General features: G+C 48.8%; 1 pseudogene across 1 annotated transcript; it reads right to left on the reverse strand.

Moving 5' to 3' along the window:
- Positions 1-639: 639 nt before the first annotated feature.
- LOC147666660 (homeobox protein DBX1 pseudogene) lies at positions 640-3,198 on the reverse strand (annotated as a pseudogene). The gene is made up of 2 exons (XR_015304748.1): positions 2,761-3,198; positions 640-745 (listed from the first exon to the last, which is right to left on the reverse strand). The product of XR_015304748.1 is annotated as a homeobox protein DBX1 pseudogene (transcript).
- Positions 3,199-16,454: the final 13,256 nt, after the last annotated feature.

The raw sequence follows: 16,454 nt of genomic DNA on the forward strand, positions 1-16,454 counted from the left end.
AATGTATGGATTACGGAGTTTTACAGGTAAGTAAACATTTAAATACATAAAACGAATTTCGTTGCGCACACTGCATCACCAAATGTGATGCAGTGCGCGCAACGAAATTCGTTTTATGTATTTAAATGTTTACTTACCTGTAAAACTCCGTAATCCATACATTATTTCCCCCCACCCTGCCCCTCCTCCTGCCCACGTCACCGCCCTATAGAAACACCTACTGCCGACCGCTACTGCGTGGAATTAGCCGCTGGCTGGTAGGTGTCTGTCAGCCGCAGTGCGGCCGGCGCGGTCTGTGGGTGGCGGCCGGCCCGCCGGGAGCTGGCCCATTGGTCACGGTGCTGAAAGCTTTGTGGGGCATCGCTGGTGGAGCGCACGGACTGTGGGAAAGCCCGGGCTGTCGGCAGCTCCTCTGTGAGGAGGGACCCGCCTCAAATTACACCGTGACATTGCGGCTAATTTTCCGAGCAGGCAAGTGGGGTGCACAGTGTCAGCAGTCAGAGCCCCTGCTAAATAGGGCATCAAATTGGCGCGACTGATTCGTGAATTGTGTACTGCGGCCAACCTCTGAACTAGTATCACCCCCGGGGTGGGTGGGGGCCTGGGGGAGGGGTCTGGGAGAGGCGTGGGGACCAGGACCCACCTGGGAAGTAGGAAGCTCGGATGAAGGGCCGGAAGGATCCCTCGAAGTACGGGAAGGCGAAGCTCTTCTGGGCCGCAGAGTGCAGCAGCGCCGCGGAGGAGTCTATGGAGAAAGCAGACAGGTGGGTTAAACAGAGCACACGGCGCGTCACAGCGAGCGCGGGGAGCACAAAGCAGGCAGAACGGCGGAGCTGCGCATGGAAAATAGAAACAGAAGTAAAAATACATATGCACCAGGAAAGAACAAACATTACACTCTACAGCTCAAACATGAGACATGCAAAGTCCTGAAATGCAACAGCCAGGCTTGAGGAATACAAAGTGTACGTATCAAATATTTTAAAGAGAATGCAAAGAAAGGACGGCATAAATATGCAGAGAAAATAAAATACAAGCACGCAAAACTCTAACATGAGAGATAAAGAAACAGGGAGAATGGAAACTTTCTGCTGGCGAATTAAAACCTCAAGCTGGCTGGTGGTAAAGGTGAAAAGTGAGGACAGGAATCGAAACACAGCTGGGAGTTAAAGAAAGCAAGGCATGGCACAAAAAAAAGGAAAATCCACAAAACAAGTATGAGAAATGTAAAACCTAGCATGGTCAATATAATAAGCACAATGGAATATAACACGAAATGAGCACATCATTAACGGAAAATAGAAAAGGCAAAACCTAGAAGCTGGACTTGTAGCACAGGAAACAAAAAACAAGCACCAAAATATAAAACAAGTTTATACAACCAATGCCTAGCATGCGAAATATCAAAACAGGGTCGCGACAAAGAATAACGCAACACATGAAATAAAATACAAACAGCAGCCCGTGGAACTCAAAACTCCAGTGTTTTAAATAAAAGCAAACATGGCTCTGACATGCGATCTGAAAACAATTCAAGCGCCACAAAAAATCAGGGAATAAAAGAGGCCCAAGAACCGGAGAAAAGGCCGCAGCTAACGGGAACATTTCTCCCTCGGGAGGGACCCAATTAATCGGATTAGAACGTAACCCCCCCAACCCTCCTTCCTCCCTGCTTTAACGCTTGAGGTAACATCGGGGTGATAAACGCCTGTCCTCGGCATTAGCGCTTGGGAGAAGTGTCCGCGGAGCTCTCCGGGCGGAGCTTCCCTTGGTGCAGCAGGTGCAGTGACACCGGGGCCCACTGAACCCTGATTGTTGCTGTATTTCGCATATCAGAGGTTGGTGTGTGTGTGTGTGTGTGTAGGGAGGGGGGGGGGTCCTCCTTGTACCAGGGCTCGCGAGACTATGTGCATAGGCGTACATATAATAATATATCAGAAGGCAGGGTCGGTTGTGCACCGCCTCATGGTGTGTACAGCCTTTGCCTTCCTTTGGACAAACAGAACATAATATGGACATTTTTGGTAAAAATCCAGACAGGCCGGTGACTTCAATGCCACTTGTACTGGCACAGTATGGACCTGGAGCCTGACAGAAGCTTTTATGTTTTTTGTAAAGCGGGCTAGAAGCTCAGCCTTGCTCTTCACAAATGAGTGGGTGGTTCCCAAATATAGGCCAGGCAAGCTCGTCAAAACAGTGCAGTATTTTTATTTTATGCAGCCACAATTCGGGGGCCATCGGTTGTTGTGCTACCATGGAAACTCTGGTCCGCCTGTTCTCGTTGGCATGCAGCAGGTGCATTGACCCACAGACCTACCAGGCTATCACTAACGTGTCATAGGCGTATGTACACCTTAACGCACTATCATATCTCAGATGCAAGGTGTGGACGGGCAGTGGCCTGTTGCCATTTTCGGTGTGAGTTGAGCCCCTGCACATCCCCTATCGCCTAGTGACAGTTCGACGCCGTAGGGGCGTTACCCCGTCGGACTACGTATTCACTGTTCGTTCAGCTGGAACGTATGTTTCAAAATAATGTTATCGTTATCTCCAGAGATACACAGGGGCTTATGTACAAGCGCCTTGCGCCGAAGAGATGTTACTTTTCCCCATGTTAAAAGTGACCCACGGGTGTCTGTCAATTATAAGGTATGCTGCGTAAACGAGAAAGCGCCCTGAGACCATTTGGGCGATATCTTGGCGCTCCACAATTCCGCAATCACGCGATCTTACTTTTCCGCACACACGTGGGTCTCTTACCAGTGGTTCTGGGCGCCGAGGCCAGGATGGCGTTGACCCCAAACTTCAGGAAGGTGGGGTCGCTCTTTGCTGGGGCCCGCGGGCTGACACTGCCCCCGTAGTCCCCCGGGCTCTTCTCCGGAGGGATGGCGGCGGCCGGGGGGGACATGCTGGGCGGCGGCATGTACCCGGCGGGCGGCTGGCTGATCCGGATCAGGTCCTCTACCAGGAAGCTGGTGCGGCCGGAGAAGGCGGAGCGCAGGGACTGGGGCAGGCTCAGCGTCGGGGTGGGCCGCAGCAAGCTCGGGTAGACCGCCGGGGGTGCCAGCAGGCTGGGGAACATCATCTCCGGGGCCGGACGGGGCTACTGCACAGGGCACGTCTCCTTTGGCACCCTTCTGCAAAGTTCGGGAAACTGCTGCAAACTTCGGAAAACTCCGGCAAACTTCAGCAAACTCCGACAAACTTCGCTGGCCAGGCACTAGTGACAAGTCCATGCCCTCCCCTCCCGCGGGCGCCTTTTATACCGCTCCCCTTGCTCAAAGCGCTTTGAGCACTGACAGCTCCCACAAAGGGGGTCCACCAAACCCTCTTGCCCCCACCCTTCTAGAGCTTCCACCGGGCGCCTTCTGATTGGCCAGTGGGGGGAATTTATGATTGGATTAGCCCCCATAAGCATGCGGTCGCACAATGGGGTCACCCACAAAGAACGTGCAGTCATCAATTCTGCATACTGACCGCCCCCCTTGGACGACAAGCCCCCAAAAGAGCCCAGCGGGCGTTTTTTTGTCCAGTGCCAACAGACACAGGCTCATTAAATGCATATTTAAATACCCCAGCGACATATCGGCTCCTAGAAAGGGGAATTATTTGTAGAGAGCACTAAATTTATTTGCTCCCCAGGAAATAAATCACCATAAATATTCATAGAAGCCTATCTGCAGGCTTACTTTCAGAGGCAAGCATGTCGGCCTGCTCGTAAGCGCTGCGATGCCATACTACGGCATGCTGTGCGCTATATGTCAATTGGCAATCACAATGCATTTGGGCATTCGGATGTCTGAAACATGAATAGTTCAGTGCAAAGATCTGCTCGAAGTGGCACCCTTCGCCTGAATCTCCACAATTTTTTCTGCTTAGGGGTCATTGCCCCCCAGGGCCCCAGACCCTTGGTGCCAGTTCGGTGACATGCCCGGGGCCCGGGCGCTGACACACTTGAAAGAAAGTCTTCTCCCGTTTTATTCCCCTCCCGTCTCTCTTCACAGGGAGGCGGACGTCAGAATACTTCATAAACACCGGAAAACCAGCACTCCCCTCCAAGTTTTAATACTTGATTTCGTCGGTTGAAGCACAAAACACGCGCCTTGGGCCCGTAGGGGTGTTGGAAGCGCTATATAAATACGAACCAAACACATTTCTCCCACCTGTTGTTTTGCCCGCACACCCAGCGCTCTCCAGCACCCGCTATTTATTTCTTCCCATATGCATATAAATCTTTTTTTCTAAGTGCGCACTTTCGCAAAAAATGTGGCACCTGGGGCCTTATTTATGAAGGCCTTGCGCCACCGGTGCGTCACTTTTAACATGGGAAAAAGTGACGCACCGGTGGCGCAAGGCCTTCATAAATAAGGCCCCTGGTCCTTTGGTGGGGTGGGGTTAAGGGCAGGGGGTCGGAGGTGGGCCTCGAGCTCCTGGACAGACTCCTAATTGCTTTCGATGTATTTTATTTTAATTGTTGATTTTATTTTAATATTAGATCCGGTCCTCCAGGCGCCACCGAGCTCCCGGAGTCGTATCTAGCACGCAGTGGGAAGGGTGGGGGCTCATTTGGCGGGCGGGGGAGTGGGGGGTGGAGGAGGAGGTTGGGGCAGCTTTTAATGAGTGTTAAATGTCTTTTAAAATCTCTATAACAAAGGGGGTGCGGATTAACGAAGCCGCAAGGGGTGCGACACTACGTGTTGTCCCTTTAAGGACATTTAAACATGTCCTCGATGCGACACGTCGTGACGTCGAGCGGTAAACAGATAATAGGGCATTAAATGCCACCCTGAGATGCCACCCTGAGACGCGAGCTCGTGGGCGCCCTCTTCACCCGTGTGCGCGGTGGCCTCTGCAGGGCTGCGTTCATCTGCAATAAAGGTCACATCCATCACTGGATCCTCCGGAGTGTAGAAAGCATTGCAAGACACAGTGGGGTGATAATCATCATCCTCGGAGCTCCATCACTGGATCCTCCGAAGTGTGGAAAGCTTGGTAAGACACAGTGGGGTGATAATCATCATCCTCAGAGCTCCATCACTGGATCCTCCGGAGTGTGGAAAGCTTGGTAAGACACAGTGGGGTGATAATCATCATCCTCAGAGCTCCATCACTGGATCCTCCGGAGTGTGGAAAGCTTGGTAAGACACAGTGGGGTGATAATCATCATCCTCAGAGCTCCATCACTGGATCCTCCGGAGTGCGGAAAGCTTGGCAAGACACAGTGGGGAGATAATCATCATCCTCAGAGCTCCTTCACTGGATCCTCCGGAGTCTAGAAAGCATGCTAAATACACAGTGGGGCAATAATCATCATCCTCAGAGCTCCTTCACTGGATCCTCCGGAGTCTAGAAAGCTTGGTAAGACACAGTGGGGTGATAATCCTCCTCCTCAGAGCTCCATCACTGGATCCTCCGGAGTCTAGAAAGCATTCTGAACACACAGTGGGGCAATAATCATCATCCTCAGAGCTCCTTCACTGGATCCTCCGGAGTCTAGAAAGCATGCTAAATACACAGTGGGGCAATAATCATCATCCTCAGAGCTCCTTCACTGGATCCTCCGGAGTCTAGAAAGCATGCTGAATACACAGTGGGGCAATAATCATCATCCTCGGAGCTCCATCACTGGATCCTCCGGAGTGTAGAAAGCTTGGTAAGACACAGTGGGGTGATAATCCTCCTCCTCAGAGCTCCATCACTGGATCCTCCGGAGTCTAGAAAGCATTCTGAACACACAGTGGGGCAATAATCATCATCCTCAGAGCTCCTTCACTGGATCCTCCGGAGTCTAGAAAGCATGCTGAATACACAGTGGGGCAATAATCATCATCCTCAGAGCTCCATCACTGGATCCTCCGGAGTGTAGAAAGCTTGGTAAGACACAGTGGGGTGATAATCCTCCTCCTCAGAGCTCCATCACTGGATCCTCCGGAGTCTAGAAAGCATGCTAAATACACAGTGGGGCCATAATCATCATCCTCAGAGCTCCTTCACTGGATCCTCCTGAGTCTAGAAAGCATGCTGAATACACAGTGGGGCAATAATCATCATCCTCGGAGCTCCATCACTGGATCCTCCGGAGTGTAGAAAGCTTGGTAAGACACAGTGGGGTGATAATCCTCCTCCTCAGAGCTCCATCACTGGATCCTCCGGAGTCTAGAAAGCATGCTGAATACACAGTGGGGCAATAATCATCATCCTCAGAGCTCCTTCACTGGATCCTCCGGAGTCTAGAAAGCATGCTGAATACACAGTGGGGCAATAATCATCATCCTCAGAGCTTCATCACTGGATCCTCCGGAGTGTAGAAAGCTTGGTAAGACACAGTGGGGTGATAATCATCATCCTCAGAGCTCCATCACTGGATCCCCCGGAGTGTGGAAAGCATGGCAAGACACAGTGGGGTGATAATCATCATCCTCGGAGCTCCATCGCTGGATCCTCCGGAGTGTGGAAAGCATGGCAAGACACAGTGGGGTGATAATCATCATCCTCGGAGCTCCATCGCTGGATCCTCCGGAGTGTGGAAAGCATGGCAAGACACAGTGGGGTTATAATCATCATCCTCGGAGCTCCATCACTGGATCCTCTGGAGTGTAGAAAGCTCGGCAAGACACAGTGGGGTTATAATCATCATCCTCGGAGCTCCATCACTGGATCCTCCGGAGTGTAGAAAGCTCGGTAAGACACAGTGGGGTGATAATCATCATCCTCGGAACTCCATCACTGGATCCTCCGGAGTGTAGAAAGCTCGGTAAGACACAGTGGTGTGATAATCATCATCCTCGGAACTCCATCACTGGATCCTCCGGAGAGTAGAAAGCTCGGTAAGACACAGTGGTGTGATAATCATCCTCCTCGGAGCTCCATCACTGGATCCTCCGGAGTGTAGAAAGCTTGGTGAGACAGTGGGGTGATAATCATCATCCTCAGAGCTCCATCACTGGATCCTCAAGAGTGTAGAACTCATGGTAAGACACAGTGGGGTGATAATCATCATCCTCAGAGCTCCATCACTGGATCCTCCGGAGTGTGGAAAGCATGGCAAGACACAGTGGGGTGATAATCATCATCCTCGGAGCTCCATCACTGGATCCTCCGGAGTGTAGAAAGCTTGGTAAGACACAGTGGGATGATAATGATCATCCTCAGAGCTCCATCACTGGATCCTCCGGAGTGTAGAAAGCTTGGTAAGACACCGTGGGGTGATAATCATCATCTTCAGAGCTCCATCACTGGATCCTCCGGAGTGTGGAAAGTATTGCAAGACACAGTGGGGTGATAATCATCATCCTCGGAGCTCCATCACTGGATCCTCCGGAGTGTAGAAAGCTTGGTAAGACACAGTGGGATGATAATCATCATCCTCAGAGCTCCATCACTGGATCCTCTGGAGTGTAGAAAGCTTGGTAAAACACAGTTGGGTGATAATCATCATCTTCAGAGCTCCATCACTGGATCCTCCGGAGTGTAGAAAGCTTGGTAAGACACAGTGGGTTGATAATCATCATCTTCAGAGCTCCATCACTGGATCCTCCGGAGTGTGGAAAGCATGGCAAGACACAGTGGGATGATAACCATCATCCTCAGAGCTCCATCACTGGATCCTCCGGAGTGTAGACAGCTTGGTGAGACAGTGGGGTGATAATCATCCTCCTCAGAGCTCCATCACTGGATCCTCCGGAGTGTAGAAAGCTTGGTAAGACACAGTGGGGTGATAATCATCCTCATCAGAGCTCCATCACTGGATCCCCCGGAGTGTGGGAAGCATGGTAAGACACAGTGCAGTTATAATCATCATTCTCAGAGCTCCATCAATGGATCCCGCGGAGTGCAGAAAGCATGGTAAGACACAGTGAGGTGATAATAATCATCCTCGGAGCACCATCACTGGATCCTCCGGAGTCTAGAAAGCATGCTGAACACACAGTGGGGCAATAATCATCATCCTCAGAGCTCCATCACTGGATCCTCCGGAGTCTAGAAAGCATGGTAAGACACAGTGGGGTGATAATCATCATCCTTGGAGCCCCATCACTGGATCCTCCGGAGTCTAGAAAGCATGCTGAACACACAGTGGGGCAATAATCATCATCCTCAGAGCTCCATCACTGGATCCTCCGGAGTGCAGAAAGCATGGTAAGACACAGTGGGGTGATAATCATCATCCTCAGAGTTCCATCACTGGATCCTCAAGAGTGTAGAAAGCATGGTAAGACACAGTGGGGTGATAATCATCATCCTCAGAGTTCCATCACTGGATCCTCCGGGGTGTGGAAAGCATGGCAAGACACAGTGGGGTAATAATCATCATCCTTGGAGCTCCATCACTGGATCCTCCGGAGTCTAGAAAGCATGCTGAACACACAATGGGGCAATAATCATCATCCTCAGAGCTTCATCACTGGATCCTCCGGAGTGCAGAAAGCTTGTTAAGACACAGCAAGGTGATAATCATCATCCTCAGGGCTCCATCACTGGATCCTCAAGAGTGTAGAAAGCATGGTAAGACACAGTGGGGTGATAATCATCATCCTCGGAGCTCCATCACTGGATCCTCCGGAGTGTGGAAAGCATGGCAAGACACAGTGGGGTTATAGTCATCATCTTCAGAGCTCCATCACTGGATCCTCCGGAGTGTGGCAAGCATGGCAAGACACAGTGGGGTGATAATCATCATCCTCAGAGCTCCATCACTGGATCCTCCAGAGTGTGGAAAGCATGGCAAGAGACAATGGGGTGATAATCATCATCCTCAGAGCTCCATCACTGGATCCTCCGGAGTGTAGAAAGCTTGGTGAGACACAGTGGGGTGATAATCATCCTCCTCAGAGCTCCATCACTGGATCCTCCGGAGTGTAGAAAGCTTGGTAAGACACAGTGGGGTTATAATCATCATCCTCAGAGCTCCATCACTAGATCCCCCTGAGTGTGGGAAGCATGGTAAGACACAGTGCAGTTATAATCATCATCCTCAGAGCTCCATCACTGGATCCCCCGGAGTGCAGAAAGCATGGTAAGACACAGTGAGGTGATAATCATCATCCTCGGAGCTCCATCACTGGATCCTCCGGAGTTTAGAAAGCATGGTAGGACACAGTGGGGTCATAATCATCATACTTGGAGCTCCATCACTGGATCCTCCGGAGTCTAGAAAGCATGCTGAACACACAGTGTGGCAATAATCATCATCCTCAGAGCTCCATCACTGGATCCTCCGGAGTCTAGAAAGCATGGTAAGACACAGTGGGGTGATAATCATCATCCTTGGAGCTCCATCACTGGATCCTCTGGAGTCTAGAAAGCATGCTGAACACACGATGGGGCAATAATCATCATCCTCAGAGCTTCATCACTGGATCCTCCGGAGTGCAGAAAGCTTGTTAAGACACAGCGAGGTGATAATCATCATCCTCAGAGGTCCATCACTGGATCCTCAAGAGTGTAGAAAGCTTGGTAAGACACAGTGGGGTGATAATCATCATCCTCAGAGCTCCATCACTGGATCCTCCGGAGTGTGGAAAGCATGGCAAGACACAGTGGGGTTATGATCATCATCCTCAGAGCTCCATCACTGGATCCTCCGGAGTGTGGAAAGCATGGCAAGACACAGTGGGGTGATAATCATCCTCCTCGGAGCTCCATCACTGGATCCTCCGGAGTGTGGAAAGCATGGCAAGAGGCAGTGGGGGGGATAATCGTCATCCTCAGAGCTCCATCACTGGATCCTCCGGAGTGTAGAAAGCTTGGTGAGACACAGTGGGGTGATAATCATCCTCCTCAGAGCTCTATCACTGGATCCTCCGGAGTGTAGAAAGCTTGGTAAGACACAGTGGGGTGATAATCATCATCCTCAGAGCTCCATCACTGGATCCCCCGCAGTGTGGAAAGCATAGTAAGACACAGTGCAGTAATAATCATCATCCTCAGAGCTCCATCACTGGATCCCCCGGAGTGCAGAAAGCATGGTAAGACACAGTGAGGTGATAATCATCATCCTTGGAGCTCCATCACTGGATCCTCGGAGTCTAGAAAGCATGGTAAGACACAGTGGGGTGATAATCATCATCCTTGGAGCTCCATCACTGGATCCTCCAGAGTCTAGAAAGCATGCTGAACACACAGTGGGGCAATAATCATCATCCTCAGAGCTCAATCACTGGATCCTCCGGAGTCTAGAAAGCATGGTAAGACACAGTGGGGTGATAATCATCATCCTTGGAGCTCCATCACTGGATCCTCCGGAGTGTGGAAAGCATGGCAAGACACAGTGGGGTGATAATCATCATCCTCGTAGCTCCATCGCCGGATCCTCCGGAGTCTAGAAAGCATGCTGAACGCACAATGGGGCAATAATCATCATCCTCAGAGCTTCATTACTGGATCCTCTGGAGTGCAGAAAGCTTGTTAAGACACAGCGAGGTGATAATCATCATCCTCAGAGGTCCATCACTGGATCCTCAAGAGTGTAGAAAGCATGGTAAGACACAGTGGGGTGATAATCATCATCCTCGGAGCTCCATCACTGGATCCTCCGGAGTGTGGAAAGCTTGGTAAGACACAGTGGTGTGATAATCATCCTCCTCGGAGCTCCATCACTGGATCGTCCGGAGTGTGGAAAGCTTGGTAAGACACAGTGGGGTGATAATCCTCATCCTCGGAGCTTCATCGCTGGATCCTCCGGAGTGTAGAAAGCATGGTAAGACACAGTGGGGTGATAATCATCATCCTCGGAGCTCCACCTCTGGATCCTCCGGAGTGTAGAGAGCATGGTAAGACACAGTGGGGTGATAATCATCATCCTCGGAGCTCCATCGCTGGATCCTCCGGAGTGTAGAATGCATGGTAAGACACAGTGGGGTGATAATCATTATCCTCAGAGCTCCTTCACTGGATCCTCCGGAGTCTAGAAAGCATGCTGAACACACAGTGGGGCGATAATCATCATCCTCAGAGCTCCATCACTGGATCCTCCGGAGTGTAGAAAGCTTGGTAAGACACGGTGGGGTGATAATCATCATCCTCGGAGCTCCATCGCTGGATCCTCCGGAGAATAGAAAGCATGGTAAGACACAGTGGGGTGATAATCATAATCATCATCCTCGGAGCTCCATCACTGTATCCTCCAAGTCTAGAAAGCATGCTGAACACACAGTGCGGCAATAGTCATCATCCTCGGAGCTCCATCACTGGATCCTCTGGAGTGTAGAAAGCTTGGTAAGACACAGTTGGGTGATAATCATCATCCTCGGAGCTCCATCACTGGATCCTCCAAGTCTAGAAAGCATGCTGAACACACAGTGGGGCAATAATCATCATCCTCGGAGCTCCATCACTGCAACTCAGGAGTGTAGAAAGCTTGGTAAGACACAGTGGGGTGATAATCATCATCCTCGGAGCTCCATCACTGTATCCTCTGAAGTGTAGAAAGCTTGGTAAGACACAGTGGGGTGATAATCATCATTCTCGGAGCTACATCACTGCATCCTCCGAAGTGTAGAAAGCTTGATAAGACACAGTTGGGTGATAATCATCACCCTCGGAGCTCCATCATTGGATCCTCCGGAGTGTAGAAAGCTTGGTAAGACACAGTGGGAAGATAATCATCATCCTCGTGGCTCCATCACTAGATCCTCTGGATTGGAGAAAGCTTGGTAAGATACAGTGGGAAGATAATCCTCATCCTCGGAGCTCCATCCCTGGATCTTCCGGAGTGTAGAAAGCATGGTAAAACACAGTGGGGTGATAATCTTCATCCTCGGGGCTCCATCACTGGATCCTCCGTATTGAAAAAAGCATGGTAAGACACAGTGGAATGATAATCATCATCCTTGGGACTCCATCACTGGATCCCCCGGAGTGTTGAAAGCTTGGTAAGACAGTGGGAAGATAATCATCATCTTCGGAGCTCCATGTCTGGATCCTCTGGTGTATAGAAAGCATGGTAAGACACAGTGGGGTGATAATCATCATCCTCGGAGCTCCATCACTGCATCCACCGGAGTGTAGAAAGCTTAGTAAGACACAGTGGGGTGATAATCATCATCCTCAGAGCTCCTTCACTGGATCCTCCGGAGTGTAGAAAGCTTGGTATGACACAGTGAGAAGATAATCATCATCTTCGGGACTCCATCACTGGATCCTCCAGAGTGTAGAAAGCTTGGTAAGACACAGTGGGAAGATAATCATCATCTTCGGAGCTCCATCTGTGGATTCTCTGGAGTGTAGAAAGCATGGTAAGACACAGTGGGGTGATAATCATCATCCTCGGAGCTCCATCACTGGATCCTCCAGAGTGTAGAAAGCTTAGTAAGACACAGTGGGGTGATAATCATCATCCTCAGAGCTCCATCACTGGATCCTCCGGAGTGTAGAAAGCTTGGTAAGACACAATGGGGTGATAATCATCATCCTCGGAGCGCCATCACTGGATCCTCCGGAGTGTAGAAAGCTTGGTAAGACCCAATGGGGTGATAATCATCATCTTCGGAGCTCCATCTCTGGATCCTGTGGAGTAACGAAAGCATGGTAAGACACAGTGGGGTGATAATCCTCCCCCTCAGAGCTCCATCACTGGATCCTCCGGAGTGTAGAAAGCTTGGTAAGACACAGTGGGAAGATAATCATCATCTTCGGAGCTCCATCTGTGGATTCTCTGGAGTGTAGAAAGCATGGTAAGACACAGTGGGGTGATAATCCTCCTCCTCAGAGCTCCATCACTGGATCCCCCAGAGTGTAGAAAGCTTGGTAAGACACAGTGGGAAGATAATCATCATCTTTGGAGCTCCATCTGTGGATTCTCTGGAGTGTAGAAAGCATGGTAAGACACAGTGGGGTGATAATCATCATCCTCGGAGCTCCATCACTGGATCCTCCGGAGTGTAGAAAGCTTAGTAAGACACAGTGGGGTGAAAATCATCATCCTCAGAGCTCCATCACTGGACCCTCCGGAGTGTAGAAAGCTTGGTAAGACACAATGGGGTGATAATCATCATCCTCGGAGCGCCATCACTGGATCCTCCGGAGTGTAGAAAGCTTGGTAAGACCCAATGGGGTGATAATCATCATCTTCGGAGCTCCATCTCTGGATCCTGTGGAGTAAAGAAAGCATGGTAAGACACAGTGGGGTGATAATCCTCCTTCTCAGAGCTCCATCACTGGATCCTCCAGAGTGTAGAAAGCTTGGTAAGACACAGTGGGGTGATAATACTCCTCCTCAGAGCTCCATCACTGGATCCTCCGGAGTGTAGAAAGCTTGGTAAGACACAATGGGGTGATAATCATCATCCTCGGAGCTCCATCTTACCTATCATCTGGAATATGACTGTTTTCAATAGCATCCGGAGTAATAACACAGTTTTCAACATGAGATGAATATTTTGTAACCACAATGCTATTTATTCTTCTTCTAATAATAGCAACAACAATAAAACAAAAAATAATAATAATTATTAATATTGTCACCACCATCATCATCATCATCATCATCATCATTCTAATTATTGTTATTATCAATAATAATGATACTTATAATAACACAAATAAAAAAACAATAATAATATTGATAATTCTAATAATAATAATAATTTAAAAACTTGGTAATAAAAGCAACAGTGGCGGTGAGCATTATGAGGATGATGAGAGTGACCTGTTTTTCTGGGTCACAATTTTACGGTACTTAGTTTATCCGTATAACGAACCCTAAAGGATTCAAACATGTTTAGTGCATATCTCGATCAGAATGATGAGTCACAGCGTGTTTATTATTGTATTTTGTTTCTCATTATGCCCAACAGATGACATTTTACCTTTGGCCCTAGTGCAGTTCACAGGAGACTTTGTCCAGGGCTGTTGTATAATAGGTTTGTACTTGTCAGGCCACAATGTGTACCAGGCCTGCTGTATTTTATTCCCACAGTATCTATATCGTTATTATTCTACTCCTGCAGGCCTATTTTGTTTCGTTGTATCTAGGTTTTTGGCAGGCTTGATTGTGGTACTATGATATCTAGTATTCCGCCCCCTTAATATACGAGGTTTGCATTATTCTATTCCTGCTGTGTTCCTGGCTTTTACTATTCTCTTCCTGCTATTTACCAAGTCACATTATTGTGTGCTTGCCGTTCACCAGTTCTGCAATGTTGGGTTCCTGCTTTTTAGCAGCCCTTAAGTATTCGTTCCAGCTTACTTACTAGGCCTGAATTATTTTGTGTCTTCTGTTTACCAGGCCGCCACTAATCTGTTCCTGCTGTTTATCAGACCTGCATTATTCGGTTCCCTCTGTTTACCAGGCCCGCATGTTTCAGTTCCTTCTGTTTACTAGGCCTGTATTATTCTGTTCCTTCTGTTTACCAGCCCTGTATTATTCTGTACCTGCTGTTTACCAGTCCTGCATTATACTGTTCCTCTTGTTTACCAGCCCTGCATTATTCTGTACCTGCTGTTTACCAGCCCTGTATTATTCTGTACCTGCTGTTTACCAGTCCTGCATTATACTGTTCCTTCTGTTTACCAGCCCTGTATTATTCTGTACCTGCTGTTTACCAGTCCTGCATTATACTGTTCCTTCTGTTTACCAGCCCTGCATTATTCTGTTCCTTCTGTTTACCAGCCCTGTATTATTTTGTACCTGCTGTTTACCAGTCCTGCATTATACTGTTCCTTCTGTTTACCAGCCCTGCATTATTCTGTTCCTTCTGTTTACCAACCCTGTATTATTCTGTACCTGCTGTTTACCAGGCCTGCATTATTCTGTTCCTTCTGTTTACCAGCCCTGTATTATTCTGTACCTGCTGTTTACCAGTCCTGCATTATACTGTTCCTTCTGTTTACCAGCCCTGCATTATTCTGTTCCTTCTGTTTACCAGCCCTGTATTATTCTGTACCTGCTGTTTACCAGTCCTGCATTATACTGTTCCTTCTGTTTACCAGCCCTGCATTATTCTGTTCCTTCTGTTTACCAGCCCTGTATTATTCTGTACCTGCTGTTTACCAGGCCTGCATTATACTGTTCCTTCTGTTTACCAGCCCTGCATTATCCTGTTCCTTCTGTTTACCAGCCCTGTATTATTCTGTACCTGCTGTTTACCAGGCCTGCATTATTCTGTTCCTTCTGTTTACCAGCCCTGTATTATTCTGTACCTGCTGTTTACCAGGCCTGCATTATTCTGTTCCTTCTGTTTACCAGCCCTGTATTATTCTGTACCTGCTGTTTACCAGCCCTGCATTATCCTGTTCCTTCTGTTTACCAGCCCTGTATTATTCTGTACCTGCTGTTTACCAGGCCTGCATTATTCTGTTCCTTCTGTTTACCAGCCCTGTATTATTCTGTACCTGCTGTTTACCAGGCCTGCATTATACTGTTCCTTCTGTTTACCAGCCCTGCATTATCCTGTTCCTTCTGTTTACCAGCCCTGTATTATTCTGTACCTGCTGTTTACCAGGCCTGCATTATTCTGTTCCTTCTGTTTACCAGCCCTGTATTATTCTGTACCTGCTGTTTACCAGGCCTGCATTATACTGTTCCTTCTGTTTCCCAGGCCATCATAAATCTGTTCCTGCTGTTTACCATCCCTGCATTATTCTTTTCCTTCTGTTTACCAGGCCCACATTATTCACTTCCAGCTGTTTACCAGGCCCGCATTATTCACTTCCAGCATGCATTATTCTGTTTCTGTTGTTTACCAGCCCTGCGTTCTTCTGTTCCTGCTGTTTACCAGCCCTGCATTATTCTGGTCCTTCTGTTTACTAGCCCTGCATTGTACTGTTCCTGCTGTTTCAAGGCCTGCATTATACTGTTCCTGCTGTTTACCAGGCCCTGTATTATTCTGTTCCTTCTGTTTACCAGGCCTGCATTGTTGTCTTCCTGGAGTTTACCAGACCTGCATTGCTGTTTTCCTGCAGTTTACCAGGCCTGCATTGTAATCATCCTGCACTTTACTAGGCCTCCGTTGTTCTCGTTCTGCACTTTACCAGGACTATGTTGTACGCTTCCTCCACTTTACCAGGCCTGCAATGCTCTCTTCCTGCACTTTACCTGGCCTGCATTGTTCTCATCATACACTTTACTAGACCTGCATTTTTCTCTTCCTACACTTTACCATACCTGAATTGTTCTCATCCTACCCTTTACCAGGCCTGCATTGTACGCTTCCTACACTTTACCAGGCCTGCATTGTACGCTTACTGCACTCTATCAGGCCTGCATTGTACACTTCCTGTCCTTTACCAGGCCTGCATTACTCTCTTCCTTCACTTTACCAGACCTGCATTGTACACTTCCTGCCCTTTACCAGACTAGCATTGTTCTCTTCCTACACTTTACCAGGCCTGCATTACTCCTTTCCAACACTTTACCAGGCCTGCATTACTCCATTCCAACACTTTACCAGGCCTGCATTGTACGCTTCCTCCACTTTACCAGGCCTGCATTACTCTCTTCCTTCACTTTACCA

Source organism: Lissotriton vulgaris, unplaced genomic scaffold, assembly GCF_964263255.1.
Source record: "Lissotriton vulgaris unplaced genomic scaffold, aLisVul1.2 SCAFFOLD_5847, whole genome shotgun sequence".
Lineage (NCBI taxonomy): Eukaryota > Metazoa > Chordata > Amphibia > Caudata > Salamandridae > Lissotriton > Lissotriton vulgaris.